General features: G+C 40.5%; 1 protein-coding gene across 1 annotated transcript in view; it reads right to left on the bottom strand.

Moving 5' to 3' along the window:
* The window catches only part of SerT (Serotonin transporter), a 1,090,530-nt gene that overhangs the window by 14,919 nt on the left and 1,051,677 nt on the right, over positions 1 to 23,934 (bottom strand). The window lies entirely within an intron of this gene.

Raw genomic sequence — 23,934 nt, forward strand, 5'->3', positions numbered from 1 at the left:
GTAGGAAGTTATGAGCATCACTGTAAAATTCTTGTTTGTAACATTGATAATTAATCCTATATGGACTACACACACACAAAAAGAAAAGAAAGAAAAAAAAGGAACATGTGATACAGATTTGAGGTCCTTTATTTAATCATGAATAAACGCATTTAGGCATATACAAACTACTATTTATTTCTTCCTGAATTGAAATCCTCAGAAGTATTGTTCTGAAGGATCACTAGACGTTATGATGGAGGTGGTGCATAACTTGGTGGGTATAATTATTTTTAGCTTACTTGCTTTATAGTTGACCTTTCATAGGGCAGAAGATTGCAAGTTGGAAAAGAGGTAAAGCTTTTTTGTGAGATCTACTTAATATTACATTTGAAAATTTAATGTGATTGGACCTTTTACAATAGACTCGTGGGCTGTACCACTGTCTGTTTAGAGCAAGAGATTATCTTCAGGGTGCAGGAGTACAGTACTGTACCACCTTCCCCTACCAAAGTCTTTCTCATCGAAATCAACTGCAATATATCCTATTATGAATACCTAAGTATTTTAGAATAGGTATTCTAGTTAAGAAAAATATAAGTGATGTTTACATTTGTTGAAAGAATCATACAAGGAATAGTATCAAAGTCATGATGGAGGAAATTCAGGAGACAGAACACTTTAAGTCACTTAATAAACAACAGCAGTCATACTTGGCAGAGGAAAGAAAAACTTATCAGCAGCTCACTGTCGGACCTGTGTCTGGAAGTGAGTGAATAATCTGTACAAAACTCAAGGCTGCCCCTCAGTATTGATATACTCATTTTTTCTAAAATAAAATAAAAAGAAACACATTGCATATCTTCTTCACAAAACAATCTTTACATCACCTCTTACAGCAGTCTGTCATTTGCCCTTAATTTCTAATTTTTATCAGAATACTACCATAATACAATAAAAAAGTACTATAATATGAATATTACATCAATAACTAAAAAGGTTTACTATGAACCATTAAATTGCTATTTTTTCTGGAAAATGTTTGTTATAAGATAAGACATCCATCTAAGTTCTTCTGCATGCATTCTACTTCTTTATATACAAGCTTTCTCTTGTTTTAAAGTTATCATTCCATGAAATTCATTCCCTGAGCAACCTTTATATTGCCAAGACCATTTATTACACAGCTTTCTTTAACTTCAATTTTACTTCTTCAAAAAGCTTGTCACTAGTTGCCATTTCTTCACTTTTATTTCTTAAGTTTCTTGAAATCTTCAAATTCTTCAATATTTAAGTTGCATTTCTTATTTACTTTTCCAATTTTGATGCACTTTTCTTCCTCTCCATCAAGTTCATTTGGTGCTCATTCTTTCCTTTTTGGATGAGCAGTGTAGCAAGAGTGAGCAGATCTTGTCACTGTCAGTTGCTTCGTTATGACCAGATCAATTGTGGTTTGTTTTACTGCAGTAATTTTTAAAATCATCCTGAATATTTGTTCTTGTATTTAATATTCCTGGTGACATGGGCGATGCTTTGTCATTGATCAAATCTTGGCTCTTCTGAGAGAAAGCTCTCTACATCTGCACTCCTACAGGATAGAGTGAAACATATCTTAATTGTATTTCTTACTTCAGGATATTTCCTTTTCCCACATGGAAGTTTTAGATTGATATGAGGTTTCTGGTTCTTTTAACTTACAGATTTTTAATTTGCCTTAACTTTCTCAAACTTAAATATCTTCCATTCATCTTGAAGGATAATACTATCCATGGAGGAAGACTGTAAGATTGACTTAATTGGAGACGGCGAACAAATTCGTTATCTTGGAATTACCTTCAGGGATACCCCAGTGTTCGACGAGACTGCTGTAATGAAAAACCTTCACAATAAGCTCCAAATTCTAACATCGTCGCCACTGCTTAAGGAAGACCAAAAACTCATAGTACTGAATTCCTCAATCTGTCCCACCCTGATGTACCCTTTCCTGACATGCAGTTTCAAGAAAATCGCACAGAAATTCTTATCCGATAGCAATAAAATGATTAAAAGTGCAACAAAGGAGATATTGCAGTTACCGACGGATACTCCAGATGGCATGCTGTACACCGAAAAGAAATACAAAGGACTCGCTCTTTTTAAAACCTCGTGGGAAGTTTACCTTTAATGTATTAATGCCTGTAACATCTTGCTTAAGACTAAACACCCACTCCGCGTTGCTTCAAGGGATTCTCATGCGGAGAGTCAGGAATGCGTAGAACGCCTAAAACTAACAAACGCTGATATCCAGAAAATAAGCGCCAAGAACGGCTTGTACGATACTAAGAAGATCCGGCAAGAGCTACGAGAACGTGAATTCACCTCCTGGTGTTCACTGCCACAAAAAGGACTCTGAGTACAACTGTACAAAGAGTACACACCAGCAAACTCTTGGGTGTGAGATCATACTGGACTGTATTGTAACGAGTGGAGAGAGGCTATAAAGATGACTGCTAATGTTTGTGCGGTGCGTTCGGTGCCAGGCAGATCCCTGGACAACAACCTCTGTTCGCATTGCCACAGAGAGAAAGAAACTCTTGGTTATGTCCTGGGATTCTGCACACGCAGGGAGCTCCTAATAAACATGCGGCACCGCCAGATCAGATCCCTCATTGCCGAAGAACTAAGAAAGAAGGGATTCAATGTACATGAGGAGATACACGGACTGGCCATAAACAGTAGTTCGCGGAGAATTGACATCATAGCCTTTAAAGACAGCAGCTCTCAAGGATTCATATTAGATCCAACTGTCAGATTCGAGCATCATAGCGGTCAGCCAGGAGGTTAATCTTGAAAAGATTAACAAATACAAATCCACTATCCCTTACTACAAATCTAAATACCACCTTCAGGAAATAGAAATACAGTAATGGTCACGTTCGCGGTACCGTACCTCGTCATTTCATCGCCACATGGAAGCGCTTCGAACTTCCAATGAAGCTCATCCCTGAAATTGCGACCCTCGTCCTCAGAGGCTCCATCAAAATCCTGAGACACCACCTCTACAGCTACAGCTCTGGAATGCCACACTAATTATACTGTACCTTTATAATTTAGAGTTTTCTTCAATTAATAGTTCTGTACAGAAATTTGATATGTTTTACCTTGTCCATAGTGGCAGCCTGTAAATACAGGATGTTGTTCCTAAATAAATGGAAATGGAAATATTATTATTGTGAAGAATATAAGTCGATATATCAATGGGAAGAACCTTTGCAACCTTCACCATATCTACACAGCAGTGATGTGAATTTTTCTCCTTAGGTTGTAAAAACAGGTATGTATTAGAAAATATGCAGAAGTAGATTCCTCCCCCCTCCCCCACAAGATGTTTGCAACTGGTGATATAGTGTTCCTGTACACATTTCAGAAGAAAAAAGGGCTTCTTCTTCTGGCAAGTCTTTCACAAAGTGCATAACTGAAATATCTCCTCCTTAATCCATGCTGTTTTCAGCCTTCATAATACATCAGTCTTGCAAACCTACAAATGATATAGTAGCCAAGATTCTTCAAGCTCATCATACAGAAACTTGAATAAACATTCTCTCTTTTTTGGAAAGTCTCAGAGAGTAATCTAAACACCAAGGTTGATACTTGCAGTCGCTTAAGTGCGGCCGGTATTCAGGAGATATTGGGTTCGAACCCCACTATCGGCAGCCCTGAAGATGGTTTTCCATGGTTTCCCATTTTCATACCAGGCAAACACTGGGGCTGTACCTTAATTAAGGCCACAGCCGCTTCCTTCCCATTCCTAATCCTCTCCCGTCCCATCATCGCTGTAAGACCTATCTATGTCGGTGCAGCGAAAAGCAACTTGCAAAAAAAAAAAAAAAAAAAAAAAAAAAAACCCACAACAAAGCTGCACTAGGCATAAAACTCAATTCACCCTTGTATGTTACATTTTAAAAAAGGAAAGTATCGATTAATTTGTAGTTTTCCAGTTGATGTTACGGATCCACAAACTGTACTGGTATGTTTGTGGTAACACTCACAAAATATTTTTGAAGAGCGAGACTTAGTTCTGTCTGTTAGAACATGGTAGAAATTATTCAGTTCTCATGATGCTGTATGCATTTTTTATAATTTTTGAGTCAGTAGTTATCAAAGTTCAAAAGCAAAATAATTTTCAGAAAATTTCAGCACTTATACTTCCCACTGAATATGGCTGTTGGCAATCCCAGCGAAAACTTACCTTATTTAAAGTCCACCATTAATGGTACCACATTCAATGAAAAATATGTGGCTTAATTAATGGGAAGTTTGTGTATGTACAGGAGAGTACAGTCTACACTGGAGGTGTACTCAATGGGTTTGCTTAAATTATCAGCAGCAGCAAAAACTGTTGTGGCATCTTTAGTGCCTCTTTATTTATTTCACTTTTTTTTGTATCTGTCTCTTGGCACAGGCCAGAGCAAAGTGTAGCTTCTACTGAAGTCCCAATCTCATCCATGGCTGTGACAATATGGAAGCTGCTGGGGTATGGGTTGTGCTGAGTAATGACATTTGGAGCACAACTAGTGTTTGAGTATTATGAAAGGTGTTGCTCATAGGATCAGTCGTGCTACAGTAGCACCTTCTGGTCTAGTGAGGAAAGCAATGGCAAACTATCTCACTCCTCATCTTGCCTAGTATGCCTCATTTGGACTCTGCCATTATTTTTTGCAATTTCTATATAACTGCATAGCCTTTGGTGGTCCTAATTGAGGATCCAACCAGCCTCTGGGCTGATGACCTAACAGACAGAAGCAAACTTTATCCCTTACTCCTGTAAATATCACAGGTAAGGACCTAACATCCTACGCAAGTGAAGCCTGTTGTAACATGAGGGCTTAAAATTTGTGTGATAATAGCAGACAATAACAGAGTGAACCATGTAATGTTTAAGGACTTGTCAATATCTGCAAGTTATGAGTGTCATCTCTCAAACAATTTCAAAACTTTCATTTTTGATAGTGTGTATACTTTAAAAATTATCATAATCAGCTGAGCTTAATCAAACAGACTCTGCAAAAAGCTTTAATGTTTCCATCATTTTATTACCATGACAAATTAACAGCTGCCAAGTTCTCAGATATCAGAAGCGTGTACCCAAAGAAAGTGGTTGTTTGCTGAGAATGGCTCCCAAACTAAACTTCAGAATAGTTTTTCCACATAGGTACTCTTGAACAACAACTCTTGTGCAGTTAATAACTTCTATGAAACTACATTTCCTGTGATCAAACAAGAGTGTAGAAAGGAGTAAAGAATTGCACATTTTCTGCAAACTATGTCTCGGTAATGGAAAATAATGAATATTTAAAAAAGTTATTGCATTTCCCTCTGGGAAAAATCAAATGGGCATAAATACTTTTCAATAAAATGTGTGATGCTATGTTGCCTAGCAACCATGCAGACTGTGATCTGAAGTATTGATGGAGAATGGACCATGACATTAAGATCCATGGTTTGTGCAGCTCTCAAGGTAATGTCGCCAGCTAACATAATGTCACACATTTTGTTACATAACAGTATTACATTACACAAATGTTTGAATAACCCTCAACTGTTAAGTCCAAATGTGTGGTTTATGGTGAGAGTTACTGTAGACATATCCTAGTGTGTGAACCATGGGCAACGGCTGAGTGGCAAAGTTAATCGTCTTCAGAGTTGGGATACTCATTGCTATGGAATTGGGGTGGACATTTTTGACATGTTCCAAGCCAGGACCCTCCTGTTGTTCTGGCAGCTAGAACTATACAATCAACCGGTGGTCTCTACCCTATAGGAGAGATTCTCACTGTGATTATGTGTAGGTAAGGCAGCATCCTGCTTCACAGAATGCACCAAGCTCAGAATATTTTAAACAAGCCTTGAACCTATGGGAGTAACTCAGTCCCACTTCTATTTGACAGGGGAGGGACTCCTTTTAAACTTACGTACTTAGTTATATCCTTTTACTCTTTTGGAGAGCATAGGGCTTTGACAATGAAGCGCCAAAGTATCCTATTTTGAGCTAGGGTTTTCAGTTCTCCAAAGGTCTTCCCTTCTTGTTTTGCCTCCTCCATCACACTGTGTCTCCATGACTTTCTGGGTCTACCTCTCTTCCGTTATCCTTGGGGTTCCAAAACAGAGCCTTTCTCTCCACTGCATCCTGCTGCTTCTGCAGTGTGTGACCGATCCATTTCAATTTCCTCCGCTTTATTTGTATGCCAATGGGCTCTTCTGTTTGTTTCCAGAGATCTTCCTTTGAAAATACTTTTGGCCAAAAATGCCTTAATTCTCCTTTAGCATCTATTTATAAATACATGTAGTTAATGAGTGATCTCTGAGGTAACTTTCCCAGTTTCACAACCATGTAACAGTACTGTTTTTACATTTGTTCGAAAAATGCGAAGTTTGGTTTTCATTGAGATTTCTCTGGCCCTCCATATCGGATAGAGTTGTATGAATGCCACATTTGCTTTGTGGATTTTCATTTTGACATCAGCAGCTGCTCCTCCATCCTGAGTAACCATACTGCCAAGATATGTAAACTCTTCACGTTGATATTCATTGCTTTTGTTTTCTGGGTATTTACCTTGGAAACTACTTGGCAAATAAAATGGAATTCAATGCGGATCCATCAATATCAATGAGGCTTATGCAAGAAAGAAAGTAGAACTGGCAGAGGTAAGTGGAGATAATGAGGAAGAGATAGATTCGAAAATGTTCTTAACAGGTGTTAAAATGGGAAGGACTGTTAATCAGGAATTCTATTGCACACAACATAATTTTGGTTAGGCTCGCAAATGAGGAGATGACTTGGGTAGATTTAGCCATTGGAAGAATTAGGATGAGAACTGTCTGCGTAAACCGTGGCAGCTAATCACACTAACCACTACACCACAGAGGTGGTCGATTCAATACTATACCATACAATAAAACTTTCACCAAAGGAACAATATTACGCATTGAGTACAATTAAATAAAGTACGGTGTGATTAAAGATAAAAATTTCATTGTTCCGTATTGAAATTATTAACATTAAAAATTAAATAATTGAAGTTCAACCAATTCAATACATAAATGTATAAATGTATTGAATTGGTTGAACTTCAATTATTTAATTTTTAATATGGTGTGATTATACAATTAAAATCATTTAGTATTTGACTACACGCTAAGAAACTAACAGATACTAAAGAGACTGCCAGACTGAAGAATGCACGCAGTAAGCGGGTGAACCATACCTCAGTGCCCATGACCTGGGCAAAAAATATACCCTTGCTACCCTTCCTCATAGCACATGCAGTGTCCACTACTTGCTGTGGCAGTATACAAATCGGTTATCCAGGACGAACGACATTCTGTGCGTATTTCCTCTAAACATTTTGTTAATAATTAAATAAGGTGAGGAAAAAATTAGCCGATAAGACAACAGGGCTTGTACAAATTGCTTTGTTTAAAAATAATTTATATAATTCCTAGTTTCAGCTGGCTAAAATGGAATAAAAATGTAATCTTTTATCCACAAAGTGAGGGGGCAACTGCCCCCTTCCCCCACAATCGCCGCTACTGCCCTGTATAAAAAGGAAGACGGGAAGAAATGCAGAAATTATAGGGGCATCACTCAACTTTCTAAATCAAACTTTTGGAGATCATTTGAAAATGAATTAGGAATATAGTTGAATCGTTATTGGAGGAGGAGCAACACAAGTTCAGGAACAACTGAAGTACTACAAACCTGATATTTGCCATCAGAATGATAACGGAGAAGCGCTGGGAATAGGCTATGTTAAGAACTTAGTGATAGGTTTTATGGACATCGAGAAGGCCTACGACAGTGTTCCTAGAGAGATAATCTGGGAATACCTAGAAGGTATAGGTCTGCCAGACATCCTGATTGATAAAGTAAAGATGCTCTATCAAAAGTGCTTAAGCTGTGTCCAAATATTGGATGGAAGATCAGATTGGTTTGAAACCAAAAGAGAAGTCCAGCAGGGAAGTGCCTTGTCACCACTCCTGTTCATCATTGACATGGATTGGATCATAAAGTCCAACAAAGAACATTGCAAAGAGCCTAACACTCTAATATTTGCAGATGATGTTCTGATCTGGGGAGAAAATGAAGCAGACGTACAGGAGAACCTAAATCCCTGGAATAGCAATTTAAAGAATATGGACTAAAAATCAATAAAACAAAAGCTCTTTAAATGACTATCAACAGTAAAGGCACAGATTCAAACAATTTCCTGGAGGGAAGTCTATTGCAGTCTGGTTCTAACTTCAAATAGGCTACCTTGGAAGAATCAATTCAAAAGATAACCCATTAAATTAAGAAATACTTAACAGGACTCAGAAATCTTCTCCATTTCATTTTCAAGTGAGAAACCTACTCTGGGATGATAAAATACCCCAGAAAGCAAAAATGACCATGTTTCATACCTACTTCATTCCATTTCTCACATATGGACTTGAAACATGTACCCTGCATAACAAGGCAAATAATAAAATCCAGTCAACAGAAATGAAATTCACCAGAACAATGAACCAAAAGACCAGGAAGGACAAGATTAGAAATAAAGCAAATAGAAAGGAGGCTGGCTTTTAGGAAGAGGCAGGCTACAATGGTTTGGACATGTTATGACGATGGACAGAACGAGAACAGCAAGGAATTATTTTGACAGAGAAGTGAAAGGGGCAGGCCAAGGAATTGATGGATAGAGACAGTGAAATCTGAGGTCAACAAGAGGAATGCCAACTGGGAAGATATAGAGGAACAGAAACTAAACTTTAACAGGATGAAGTAGCAAGCGCTTGTACTCCACACCTGGGAAACTGGAGCTTGAAGATGATGATGTATGGATGTAAGACATTTATAAAATTTACTTTGCACAGGAATCCTCTGGAAGTAAATTTCAGTTATGCAAATGACACCTCACTTTTCTTTCAATTTCTGATCATGGCTTAACAGTTGCAGAACTCTTAAGTTGAGCCCTGGCACACTAATGACTGACACTTTCAGCAGTACTACCATGTACCAGCAAGGAAGCTACAAACCAACAATCTTGAGAACAGATTTAGCTGTTACCTGCAGCTTTCAGGAAGGTAATTATCATATATCAGTCACACAGTTCATGGAGTGTGATAAAAAAAATCATACCATAGTACATCATGCTCGAAAATTTCATGTGATTTGACCTTTTTTTACAATAGAAACAGGAGTGTACCACTGACCCTTTAGGATGAGAGATTATCTTTAGTGCTGTCGCCCAGGTGGCAGATTATACTTTCACTAGAAATACTGTTATAAGTCTCAATTAATACAGTATATGGTATTGATAACAGTGGCTAAGAGATTAATTATAATACAAGGTAGTGGAACTGAGACTGTACTTGTATTTCGGTATTGCTGATCTTGAAGGATAGCCTATATCCATTACGGTAGTGGTTAGCAAATTTGCTTGAATCTTATTATCTCATGCTTGGCAGAAAAAAAAAAAAGAATACCCTTCAATATCAGCTCACTGTCAGTTCTGCCTATGGAATTACATAACCTCTTCTATAACCTAGAGGTACTGAGTTTGATGGGATTATAGGCCTATTCAACCTTCTCATTGTCACTTTCTTCTGACTTTCTGATATAGATTCAAGCAAATTCACCAACCACTAATGGATATACCCATCAAGATCAGCAATACTGGAATAAAAGTACAGACTACCTTGTACTATAATTCATTATCTTTTGGCTAATTTTATCAATCCCGTAGGTCTATACTGTATTAGTTGAGACTTAAAAGTGAAAGTATAATCTGCCACCTGGGCAACAGCACCTAATGCAGATCACTGATTATTAGTGCAATTCTTATTGATTAATGAAACTGTATATCGGTATCTAAGGTAAAATAGGGCATTCATTCCAATATATAATTTGAGGTTATAATACTCGATGCAATATTGAACTGAAATATACAATATAGACGTCAAATATAATATTAAAAAATACACAAAAAAATTTAAATACATTTATTTATATAAAGCCTGTACATTTTAAAAGACTGTGCTTGCTTTAAACGGGTTGTAGATCACATGTACCACTCGGAGATATAACAACAAACAGTAAAAATCATTGAGCTCCAGAGACCGAAAGCACTATCCAGTATCTTCTCACAAGCAACGGGTAGTCGATCACATGTACCACTCGGAGATATAACAACAAACAATAAAAATAATTGAGCTCCAGAGACGGAAAGCACTATCCAATATCTTCTCACAAGACATTCTCAACACACGAGTCACATTTATATACACATATGCTAATACTCTGAGCATAAAATAATAGAAGTAGCGCTGACCATGTGAAGCTGCAGTAGGTGAAAATAAACATACAGCAATGGTCTTCAGAATAGTTCAGTTCAGAGATCAGTTAGTGATTTGAACTACTCGATTCATGATGGCGGCGTACACCATTCGGAGAGCTTCGGCTTGCTCCGTAAGGCTTCGGTAAAGCTTCAGAGTGGAGCCGTAGTACGTCCCGTCAGGGGCTAACGTCGAGTGTGATGGGCTAGCGACGGAATCGAGTAGAATCGAGTAATGTGCTCTTAGAATCGGTATTACTCGACTCCAGACTCGAGTCCAAGCATACTGGTGTCGCTATCTGTGGACATGCCTTAGAACTAAAATCTACTGTACTGGAGTGCACGGCATTCAGGGTCACCCACAGAATATTTTTGTGGTGTGGAGTGCAATATGTTTGCTGCTGATGACTGATGTTGTTCAGTCATCGGTCGTCAATAATTCGATTGTTATGATTATTATTATCATCATCATAGGCACTAAAGGTTGTGACTTACTAACAAACTGTCAGCTGTTTAGCTAGAACAGAATGACGTTCTGTCCGCTGATTTGCTGCGTGAACGTACGTCGCATTCTGGACGCCTCATCTTAATACCCGACATTATATCTGCCGAAAGTATGATGTACATATAAACTGCTGTAATTCACCTGTTCCCCCGGACGATTGTAGGCTTTGGCGCGGTTAGCAATAGGCTATGGTTACAAGAAATCTGTCATACTACCGATCATATTAGCACATCTACGCCCGTGTATATGCATAATGGCTACATGAGATATAATTTACCAGTAGCGAAGCAATACAATGTGTGCAGAAATACCGTCTATAGTCTACAAATAGCACATGTTTAAAATACACTAATTACAACATACATACCGTGACAGGGATTTGAAATAATAATAATAATAATAATAATAATAATAATAATAATAATAATAATAATAATAATAATAATGTTATAACTTTTACGTCCAAGTACGTACACTTGTATGGTTTTCGGGGATGCCGAGGTACCGCATTTAGTCCCCCGGGAGATTTTTTACGTCCCAATAATTCTACCGACACTAGGTTGACGTATTTGAGCACCTTCAAATACTACCGGAATAAACCAGTATCGAACCGGCCACATTGGGCTATGAAGGCCAGATAAGCTATATTATCAATATTAGAATAGATGGCATATTCAGTGAAGTGTGTGCGAGACGCCGTAAACGGATATTTTCATATCTTATTATGCGTATTAAGTGGCATTATTATCGTTCTCAAGTAATTATCAAATTTAGGTTATTCCTTTTGCGCATTCATTCAGTTTTTTCATATCGTACCGCGCTGTCGCAATCCCATAAACCCTCAGCGACCGCTTGTACGCATGCTTCATCCATCTACGAGCCGGCGAGTGAGCGAACGTGTGACGTCATGCTATCATCGAGCCTTCGCAAGCGAAGCGAGTCCGAGCCTGGACTCGAAAGAATCGAGTACCGCGATTCCAGGCATCACTCGCGCACATCACTAGTTTTCCGTGGTTTTCTATTCTCCTGCACTAAGGCGAATGCCGGGACAGTTCCTAGTATAGGCCACGGCCGCCAACCCCCTCACCTTCTTCGAGCATCTCCTTCACCGCAACAAATCTATCGGCCTGAGAAACGGCGTCACCGTCTAAGAGGCCCGCCCCTCCCCTCCCCTCCCCCTTTCAGAGGAGGAATGAAAACGTTTTTAGTAGTAGTATCAGTAGTAGTACTTCATAATGAGAGTCCAGACCCTGCGGTCAACTGATATCGATGAGCTTCAATGTACCTGGGGGGGGGGGGGGGTGCGGACACTCAACAGTAACTCGTGTATAATTGTTTGGGTCAATACGCTTTCGTTTAAGTAAAAAGGACAAATGTCATGACACAGGACCCGATTGGCGAAAAGTGGAGGTGGTAGAACACTACGAAGTCATCTCCGTACAGGCCATGAAGGCCCTTGGATAGGTGAAAGCTAATGGCTTCCACTATCCGTAACCTGGGCACACGCCCGGCCGCCTTTTCCCCCAGGAATTAACCTGGTACTGAGTGAACCTCAGGGCCATATGCACCTCCGGAAGTGGAAATCTCGTTTCTTAAATTTTACGACTTCCTGACGGGGATTCGAACCCATGTCCTTCTGGGCGAACCGAGCACGCCTTTACCGCCTCGGCCAGGCAGCCCCTGGTCGTTTGTTTCTGTGTATCAACGTGGTCGGCGGTTGTAGAGTAGGCTTCGGCGTACAAGTGGCCGCGGCTGGACGGTGGCCCGACAGCTCGGCATTCTGACCGCCCAACCGAGCAGAGGACGGGTGACCACGGCTCTACACTTCTGCATTCGGGAGACGGAGAGGGGCTGGACCCCACCGACGGCTGCCCTGAGAATGGTTTATCGTGGTTTTCCATTCTCTTGCATTAAGGTGCGGGGCAGTTTTAGTATAGGCCACGGCCGTCAACCCCCTCGCATTCACCACACATCTCCATCAACGCAACAAACCTCCCTGGCCAGAGGGAGGGCATTGCCTTCTAAGTGGCCCGCTTCCCACTTCAGGGCAGGAATGAAAACTTGAATTGCGTTAGGTATTGCGTGCAGGTCTTTTGATTTGACACTCGTAGGCGACCTGCGCGTCGTGATGAGGATGAAATATTGATGAAGACGACACATACACCAAGTCCCCGTGCCAGGGGAATTAACCAATTATGGTTAAAACACCCTACCCTGCCGGGAATCCTCCTCCTGAGCTCTTGGTTAGTCCTGTTTTCAGACCACTTTACTTGACTCAGTTCCTCCTCTAAATCCCTGACTTTGGTCTTCAGTCGTTCTACTTCCTCCGTGTTATGAATCACTCTCTCTTTTATCACATTCATCTCCTCTTTAACACACTGTTTTAACTCTTGTATTTCCTTGGCTTGTTCTCTAATTAGGTCTCCTGTTTGCTCATCCTGACATGCTCCTTTGATCAGTTCCTTAATCATTTCGAATTCTTCCCATCCGATTGCACCAACTGGTCCAGACCCCGGGTTTAGCTCAACTCCACCAATTTCCAATAATGTTGCTATTACTGCGGCTACCAATAAGGTTACCAATACACCCATTTGCTGCCCATTTTTCATCTCTCCTCTCACTTCTTCACATTTCACTCCTCCATTCCACCTTCCTATAGCTGCCCTGTACTGCACTAGTGAATCGCCCATATTCAGCACTCTACTCAGCACATCCGCTCACTCCACTGTCTCACTCACGACTGATGCCGGGAATCGAACCCGGGTCCCCTGTGACCAAAGGCCAGCACGCTAGCCATTTAGCCATGGAGCCGGACGACGTTTAAGTGAAACAGGGTCTTTTATGAGGGCATCAGAACAATTGGAAGAACATTTTTTTTTTTTTTGCTAGTTGCTTTACGTCGCACCGACACAGATAGGTCTTATGGCGACGATGGGACAAGGAAGGGCTAGGAGTGGGAAGGAAGCGGCCGTGGCCTTAATTAAGGTACAGCCCCAGCATTTGCCTGGTGTGAAAATGGGAAACCACGGAAAACCATTTTCAGGGCTGCCGACAGTGGGGTTCGAACCTACTATCTCCCGAATACTGGATACTGGCCGCACTTAAGCGACTGCAGCTATCGAGCTCGGTAATTGGAAGAACAAGTGTTAGCATAATTGAGCAAAATCCCTGAGAACAAACCGTATGAATTTATGAGATGTTCTCCAAGAACAGTTTTTATATCCATTTAATTTGCTGCGTGTGAAAGCCTGCAAGCTCTTTGACCGGTAGGTTAATATTTTCAGAGTGGCACGCACACCATTGTCAAACACAGCCTGCATTCCAGTCCTTAGTGGTGTTTACTGATGAGGCATATTTTACATGAGAAGGAATGTTCAATACCCATAATCTTTACGTTTGTATTTGCACCAGTCCTGTACCCGGTCTTTTCAACAAATCCACGACAATGTATGGGCAGGTATAATCGACAACTTCTTCATAGGCTCTTATCTTTTACGATTGGGGTGAGAGGACAAACTACGACACACCACGGGAGCTGTTGCAAGACATACCAGTAGCCACAAGGCAACAAATGTGGTTCCAGCATGGTGGGGCAGCGGCACACTTTGGAATTTCTTTTCACGATCATTTTAATAGAAACATTTCAAGAGCACTGGACTGGGATAGGAGATCCTGCTTCATGGTCTCCCTGATCATCGGATTTACCCGCTTTAATCCTTTTCCTTTGAATTTTGATGCGGCTCTTGCAGTGGCGGTGCATTCTATATGTTCAGTGGTTCAGTGAACCCCCTAGAAATATATAAGTCTATGTAAAATGGTTTATTACGGCCTATTCCTTTAACCCTCTACTGCATACTGTTGCCGTCAGGCAACAAGTAACTCTTCACCTGGATAAATGGATAAATATTGTAGACAGAGGTAGTTTTACGGCACACCTTCAACTGTACAGTCAATTAAACACATATCATAAGACAAAACAGCCCTACAACTAAAGGTACTCCTTCCACCCCGTCAACATCCACGCGTACCAACCACCGTTTATTTTACGTGGGCCCTCCCCATCAAGTTTGAATGGCATTTATAAAAGTAGGAAAGATCACAATATGAAGATAAAGTTGGAATTCAAGAGGACAAACTGGGGCAAATATTCATTTATAGGAAGGGGAGTTAGGGATTGGAATAACTTACCAAGGGAGATGTTTAATAAATTTCCAATTTCTTTGAAATCATTTAGGAAAAGGCTAGGAAAGCAACAGATAGGGAATCTGCCACCTGGGCGACTGCCCTAAATGCAGATCAGTATTGATTGATTGATTGATACATTGCCATAGGCTTCAAGGAGTACCTCTGGCTCAACCTCAAGCTGTACTTGCGCCTTGCAGTACGTACCCATGGCCAGTAGGTAGTAATGTTCGGTCTTTGAATATTAAAAGCTTAGCGTAAAATCGTGAAAAATCGTATATATATTCCACTATGGCACTCCACATCACATACGAGCGTTAAGCTATTAGCCCCAGTTCAGAAGTGCCGGTACATCTAAAACCCTGAACGTATGTTGAATATTAGAGCTTGAAATTTTCTTCACCAAACGAAAACGAAAAATAATTCATGCAGTAGAGGGTTAATAAGCTCTGTATATCCATGTGCGTAGCGGTATTTTTGACATCAATACTCTGTTGCTCTTCAGAACCAGCGAAGAGGTTCAATTTCGGAACTGCTGAGCGGGGCCGGAGACTAAGGAGGGTGCACATGGCGAGGGGCTGTGAGGAGCGGGGAAAACATAGCCCAGGAATCGCTCGCGACTGGACCAGCGATAGACACGAGTTACATCGAGCAGTTCCGAAATTAGCCGAAGCACTGTCAGAGCGTGCGGTTAAAGTTTGCCGTAAGTGGTAGGTTTTGGAGGGGTTTTAATTTGACGATTTTGCAATTCTGATGTAATTAACCGCAATGAGCCAGAATATTTTGGTAACTACGTATTGTATAGCATCAATAGGCGTACGTAGCCTAAATTTATGTAATTAATGAAACGTTTCATTAGTAAGTGGGTGATGGTGATTATTGCTTTAAGAGGAAGTACAACTAGGTAACCACCTTCTATATAACACTAATTAATAATCATAGAGAAAAAATGGAAAGGATCATAGAGATGAAGCTTCCACGGTGTGTAGAATTATTTAGGAAGGGATCCTACACTTCGAAAATGAAGGTGTCGGCCAAAGAAAGACAAAGGCCACGAAGGGCGTGTAAATGACACTCCCTGGGCCTCGAGTGCTCTACTACCATCGGGGTCGGAAAAGAAAAGGACTTGATCAAGGAAGGTCGGATAGGATAGATGAGAGTGGGGAGCCTGCTGCAAGTAAGTGGAAGCAATGCCAGGACTCAGCTAAGAGACCCGTGGTCGTCAACCCACGCTCGCAAGTTGAGAGCCCCTGGAGCTTTTCATCAGTAATACGTGTTTTATGAAAAGTAAGCAGCAAAATACCAATACATAAACAACAGTAATCTGCCTAACACGTTCTTGAAGAAGTTACAGTATTTGTACGTAAGCAACGTCTCCAAAATCAGAGGAAATTGGATGAGCTTTAAGTACTCGCACCTCATATTCTCTGTCTTTCATCTTCATTGTTTTGGTAACTTCTTCGAGCTGTAGCTGTGTCCCTTCAAAGGAAAGTCGCGTTTCTAATCAAGCATTGTCGCTATTTTATATCTATGTAAATATCAAGTAACAATAAATCTCAACATGTTATTTTCGACAGCAGTGAACCCATAGACGCTTTATCCACGCGCCGCCACTGGGCTCTTGTATATGAGACTCAAATTGACACTGAAGGAAATCTTGTTGCCAGGAGAGCTGCAGCAGCTGGAAAAATTCAAGAAAAGTCTCAAACCTTTGTTAGTGTTCGACAGTCCATGATTCGACGATGAGAGGTTTTTGTGCAGGTCAAGGGAGAAATTTCTGAACATCTTCTCTAAAGAGCACCAAAATATGTAAAATTGTGTGGACTGTACTTCAGAGGGCAATGAAATGTATGATAAGTAAGCACTAAGCAAGTCTCACAGGGCAAAATGGAATTAGAAAAGGTTGTTCGTTTTCGTTTCCAATACAACATGTGTACGTTTGTCGGTCTAATTTGTATAAACCCTACATAAGACGTAATAGAAAACAAATTATTGTACTGAGATTGTAGTTCGTATCATTACATTTCTTCGAGGATATAGGGGGTAATTTTGTTGCCACTGATCAAGCGAACGCATCCGCGTATGCGAGATTATGAGACTTTCACGAGAAGATACTTCAGAAAATGATAAAGTGTTCGGCTGAGTGGAACGTATCTCGAATTCTACGATCTCTCTGAAAATCGGCTAACATAAAGTACGTACGCTTTTCGAATACTGTCAACGATAATCAGTGTGTCATAAGAGTCATAGTACGAAATGATAAAACTGTGTTCCAGCTAGCTTATGACAGAACGCGGTAACGAGCAATGGATTGTGCACATGTCAGGTGAACCCCAACAAGTAGGGGGGAAAAGGAGGGAAAATGCATAGCCCTCACTGGGCAATAACTATGGGCCTCTGAGTGCGCCCCGGCTCTATTCCTTGCGTTCGAACAGAATACCCCAACGACACAAACTTCTAGTGACTGTAGATTGCGTTTAAATTCATCAAGGTTTCTTGGTCAGTAGGCATATACTTGAATTAATAGTGTACACATGTACAAAGTCGTACAGATTAATCATGTACAGACATCGTCAGTGATGGTAGGTCGATGTAAACAAAAGAGGAGTTCGTCTTGTCCTGCCAACTTGAATCCCTTCGAATAGTGAAGTCGTGCGTTTTATTTATTTATTTATTTATTTATTTATTTATGTCTTTATTTGTGGCGAAGTTAGGGCTCTTGGCCCTCTCTTACACTTAACCACATTATGCGGCTTAATACTGAATCCAAACTTAATATTCAAACTTAACACAGTGTATATAATATAATAGTAATATAACTTAATAAACTCTAAAACTAAAAGATTACATCCTAAGTCTAAATTTAGAAAAATAAATTCAATATTAACTACTCTAGGTGGAAATCATAAAATATAACAGTAATTTATGTAAACTTTTGGGAACTATTTACTCCAGACATTCACTCTCACATTCACACATAACTACATGATATAGCCTACGTATTCAAGAGGAAATCTTTAGACTGTCTTTTGAAGGTAATTAATGAGGAACAATTTCTAATTTCAGGGGGTAAAGCATTCCATATTCTAGCGCCCGACACAAGGAAAGAATTACTGAAGGCAGATGTATGATGTGGAGGTATTGCAATTGTTGACCCAGATCGCGTGTCACGGTCATGAAAGGAGGATAGAAAACGGAAATTACTGGAGAGATATTCAGGTATATTTTCGGTCAAGAGTCGATAGATAAGGGTTGATACATGGTGATTCCTCTGCTTCTCTACTTTTAACCAAGAAAGTTGTGCATAAAAAGGGGATACATGCGAGGCAAAATTCAATGAAAAAATAAATCTAATGCAGGAGTTTAAAGCTCTCTCCAATTTCCTATTTTGTTCACTGGTAGCATCCAGCAACACAACATCACAATAGTTAAAAACTGGAAGTATCAATGTTTGAACCAGTTTTATTTTTAAGTTGAGAGGTAATACGGTCTGGTGAATCTTAAGGGGATGAAGTGATGAGTGAACTTTCCTGCATACGTTAGTGACATGCTCATCCCAGTTTAAAGTTTCATTTATAGTGACTCCAAGGCTTTTTACTGATTTACAGAATGGGATAGCAACGCCATTTAGTTGAATGACTGGAATTTGTAGACTGTGTAGATGGGCAAGCAGTTTCCTCTGGCCTAGTATAATAGCTTGTGTTTTCGTTGGGTTGATGGAGAGAGAATTCTCAGCTGCATAACAGCTGATCTGTTCTAAGTTTCGGTTCATATTTTCAATAGCTGCATTTATGTCATTCACTTTTGTGTGACAGTAAATTTGAAGGTCGTCGGCATAGAGATGGTAGTTGCAGTTTTTCAACTTAGAAGAGATGTCATTCAAATATAAAATAAACAACAGGGGGCCGAGTATAGAACCTTGTGGCACACCATTAACATTGTACTTCCACTCCGTTCTCTTATCATTCATGACAACACACTGTCGTCGGTTATGGAGGTCGGAAGCGAACAATTTGAGAGCAGCGTGGCTAAAATGGAAGGAATGCAATTTCGCTATTAATATGTCCGTACTGATAGTGTCAAAAGCACTGCTGAAGTCTAGGAGAATGAGCACGGTCACTTTGCGTTCGTCCATTGCTTTTCTTACGTCATCCGTAACTTTTAGAAGAGCAGTAGATGTACTATGTCCTTTTTTAAATCCAGATTGCAGGTGATCAAGTAACGAATGATGCATCAAATATTGGAGCAGTTGTTCATGCATGAGTTTTTCTAAGACTTTCGAAAGTGAAGAAAGTATACAGACAGGTCGATAGTCAGATGGAGAATTTGCTAGAGATTTTTTTGGTACTGGGAAAATTAAGGCATCCTTCCAAACAGTTGGGAAGTAGCCTTCCAAAAACATGAGTTACATAATGTGGGTTAAAATTGGCAGTACTACATCTATCAAGGTAACGACGAAGGATATCGGGATGTCGTCCACTCCGATTGCTTGCGATTTGATTGATGTTAGTTTTCTTCTTACATCGTTTTCATTTACTTTACGAAATTTGAACAAAGGCCGTTGTGGTAATGGAGTAGATTGAAGAGAATTTATTGTTGTTTGTATAATATGAGGGTGGGTATTAACTATTTCTCTAGTAAAGTGGGCATTTAATTCATCTGGATTTATGTCATGCGTATTGGAGTTTGTAGTTTGCCTCCCAATACCTACGGATCTGAGTTGTTTCCAGGTACTTTTTGTGTTTAAGTTACTGGCTAATTGTTGGAAGTACGCATATTTTTTGTTTCTGATTATTTGTTTAACTTTATTTCTAAGCACACGGTACTTTTCAAAATCTTCAGATGATAATGTCTGCTTGTAACATCTGTGTAGTGCATCTCGTTCAGCCATTGCGGATTTAATGTCATTTGTTAACCATGGAGCAGCTTTGCGAGTCACCCTAGCAGTACGTTTAGGTACGTGTTTGTTATACAATCCCAACAATAATGTGTTAAACCTCTCTACTTTTTCGTCATTGTCAGTCAAGTGCAGTATTTCGTCCCACGGGCAGAGATTAGCATCTTGTATCAATTGTTGAGGATTTAAATTTTTCATGTCTCTATAGGTTATCCACTTCGGCTTTGTTTTGGGAACTTGCAAAGAATAACCTAAATATATGAGATCGTGGTATGAAATACCAGGTACAGAGGTTTGTCCGTGTTTTAGTATTTTCTGAGGATTATTTGTGATAAGTAAATCTATTAGAGTGTGTGAGGATCCGCTAGCCGTGTGCACGTGGTGAGTGGGGTTAAGTGGCAACACTGACATGTTACAAGAGGTATGTTCTGTAAACGATTTGCTTCAACGGAGTCTATTAACAGGTTTGTGTTAAAGTCGCCATCAAGCACAATGATGGGCAGATAATTAAGAGGTTTGGGTTTCGGAGATCAGTTCACCAAAGGCACCGAAACGCTCCAAACAATGTACAATAAATTACAAATCTATGTCTTAATGCATTCCATAGTACATAAGTTGTATGAAAGTAAAACATTTTAAGAAATTCAATAATCAGGCTAAAAGAAATTAACAAATTAACATCCTTACAATAAATCTGAATTTGAATCTTACATAGAAAATATCACAAATAAAATATTTTCCGGCAGGAAAAATATAATTTGAATTGTTGCTTTTAGAGTACAGAAGGATTTACAATTATTAATCAAATGATAAAACAATATTATTTAATTCACAGTAAAGGAAAACAAAACACTGCATTATTACTGATACAAAATATGCCATATTACTTTTTTTTTGCTAGTGGCTTTACGTCGCACCGACACAGATAGGTCTTACGCGACGAACTGGAAGGAAGCCGCCGTGGCCTGAATTAAGGTACAGTACAATTGCCTGGTGTGGAAATGGGAAACCACGGAAAATCATATGCAGGGCTGCCGACAGTGGGATTCGAACCCACTATTTCCCGGCTGCAAACTCACAGCCGCGCGCCCCTAACCGCACGGCCAACTCGCCCGGTCATATTACTTTTCGCAAACAAGAACAATATTTTGAAGGTAATTAAATGGCAACAATAAATGTCATAAACAACAGCCTCAGTAGTCAGTCCATGCATTATTCATGTTCAGTTTGCATGCCACTGCATTTGCGATTTATTCTGGAGGTATTCGTGCGTCCCACCTACCTGTTGACTTACGAAATCTCTTGAACGTACTAGTTACGGAATAAGTTGTCCAGCATTTAACGAGGAAGATAATGCTCTGTAGAAACAACCCCCACCTCTTTGCTTCTGACAGGCTTCCCTGTGTTTGTTTACATCGACCTGACATCGCTGACGATGTCTGTCCACAGTACTGGCAGCAGCTAGACGGCTGGGAGTCACTCAATAAGGTGCTGATAGGTTTCCACAGATAGGCCTATCAGGAGTCAACTTACCAGCAATGAAATGGCGTATGGCTTTTAGTGCCGGGAGTGTCCGAGGACAAGTTCGGCTCGCCAGGTGCAGGTCTTTTGATTTGAGTCCCGTAGGCGACCTGTGCGTCGTGATGAGAATGAAATGATGATGAAGACGACACATACACCCAGCCCCCGTGCCAGCGAAATTAACCAATGATGGTTAAAATTCCCGACCCTGCGCGGAATCGAACCCGGGACCCCTGTGACCAAAGGCCAGCACGCTAACCATTTAGCCATGGAGCCGGACCTTACCAGCAATATGTGCCCACAACTAGAGGGTGCGTAGCGGAGGATCTCCAGAGTGAATACAATGGCCGAGTTGGTCCAAGATATACTCAATAGGGTTTAAGTTCGACAAATCCGTGGTCCAGGAGTGTACGTGGAAGTCTTGGTCGTGTACTTCAAATCACTGCCGAACATTTCTAGCCATGTTGCATATCTGATTGGTTTGCTGGGAGATACGATCTGCCTCAGGGAGGAGACATTCAGCATGCATGAGTGTATGCAATCTGCAAGAATGGATTCATAACCACACCAATCAAGAGGTTATGGTTAAGAGGACTCAGAAAATGCCAGAAGATATTCCCCAGCCCATAGCGCTGCCACCACCAGCTTGTGTTCTTCCAGCAAAGATTAATGGGCATTTATTCGTATTGTTTGTCACTTAACACACCAGTGGCCATCCGTTCGATGGAGCAGAATATAGGATTCATCGGATAGGTAACCCTCCATCAATCAGCAGAGGTCCTATTCCGATACTGTCGAACAAGCACTTTCTTTAGCATAAGCGCAGTGGCCATTCGTTCGCTTCGGAAACTCATACGCATGAGGGTTCGCTGAACAGTCGTTTTGAAGGGCCGCTTCTCACTAGGCGAGTGGAATCGGCGACCGGAATCGACTACAAGCCGCACGTGCTTATGAAATATTGTTTTAAAAGGACCTCAGTAGCCGAGCTACAGAAAGAAGCCCGGCGACCGACATTTCAGTAGCTGACTCCCGCTTCCGGTTGCCGAGGCAGATTCCGCATCCCCAGCAGGCGACAGCTAGTGAAACATTGTTTTGTGTAGAGGTCTGCACATTACTCGACTGTGTAGTCCAGCTACTCGTCTTCACTTGCGTTCCATTTCAAGTTCCTTCCAGTTATGCATTCCGTTTCAGAATATTGTAAACTGTACTAAATAAATATATTATATTCAGTATGAATAATTTAATTATACAAATTCAGCAGCGCCCATCTGGATCTTAAACTGCGACGAATATAGCCTAGTAAACAATTTGAGAAGAGAAATGCATGGTCTGAAGTAACGATACAGTTTTTCAGTGACTTTAAAGAAAGAACGTCCCAGGAAAGAAACGAGCTCTTTTAAAATTAAAGTATTACAAATATAAGCGACCTCACTTTTGTTAAATGTTCAATATAATTGAGATTTTGACGTCCAACTCGTTTGGTTGTATGCTCAGCACAGCGTCCGGTCCAGGGGGTCCTGGTTTCGATTACCGGTCGAGTCGGTTTTTTTTACAATTTCCTTGAGGTAGCACTGACACAGATAGGTCTTATGACGACGAGGGTATAGGAAAGGAATAAGAGTAAGAAGGAAGTGACCGTGTCCTTAATTAAAATACAGCCTGTTGTGAAAATGGGAAACCACGAAAAACCATCTTCAGGGCTGCCGACAGTGGAGTTCGAACTCTCTATCTCCCGAACACAAGATCATAGCTACGTGGCCCAAACTGCGAGGTAATTTGCTCGGTCAGTGATTTTAATCATGTATGGTTAGTGTCACTGCCTCGGGGACATCGCTCTGTAAAATTGGGTCGGATCCACGTAAGGTGTCGACCTCAGTTGATTGGAAAAAGGCCAGGCAGAATAAAGAGAAGATAATGAAGATTTTGCCAATATAAAGGCAGGCAATTGTTTATTATTAATTAAGTTGTGGAGAACAATATTTAAGGCATCTTCTTGCGAGCGTTCTTGATTTTACTTTAAAAATTAGGGTTGAAGGGAATCAACCGATCATTTTCATAATTCGGCTGTGAGTACGAACAACTCTACAGTATCGCCTTCTCAGTAGTCTACTACAGAGAAAAATGAAGTAACTAAAAACTTGCTGCCATCATCATTGGATAGTTTATAGAAAAGTCCCTTTTCCAAACGATCTTTCAACATAGGATGTGAATGAAACCTACGATGCTTTCCTTCTTTCTTTCCGACGATAATAATAAGACCAGCAAGAGACAATCCTCTGCCTGAGAACTCATGAAAACTGGCACTAGGCCAACGAAGGCGGTTAAGTAGCGCGGCCGGCTACCGTTCGGCGACAATGCTTTCACCTGAACTACTCTGTAGCCGATTCCTGTCGCTTAGTGTGAAGCGGCCCTAGATGCACACCTGGTAGCTCCTTGGTTCATTTGTATGGTATGTTGCACCTCTATATCTTGTCAGTAGGCCCTCGTATACCTGTATA

Source organism: Anabrus simplex, chromosome 2, assembly GCF_040414725.1.
Source record: "Anabrus simplex isolate iqAnaSimp1 chromosome 2, ASM4041472v1, whole genome shotgun sequence".
In the NCBI taxonomy this organism is placed as follows: Eukaryota; Metazoa; Arthropoda; class Insecta; order Orthoptera; family Tettigoniidae; genus Anabrus; species Anabrus simplex.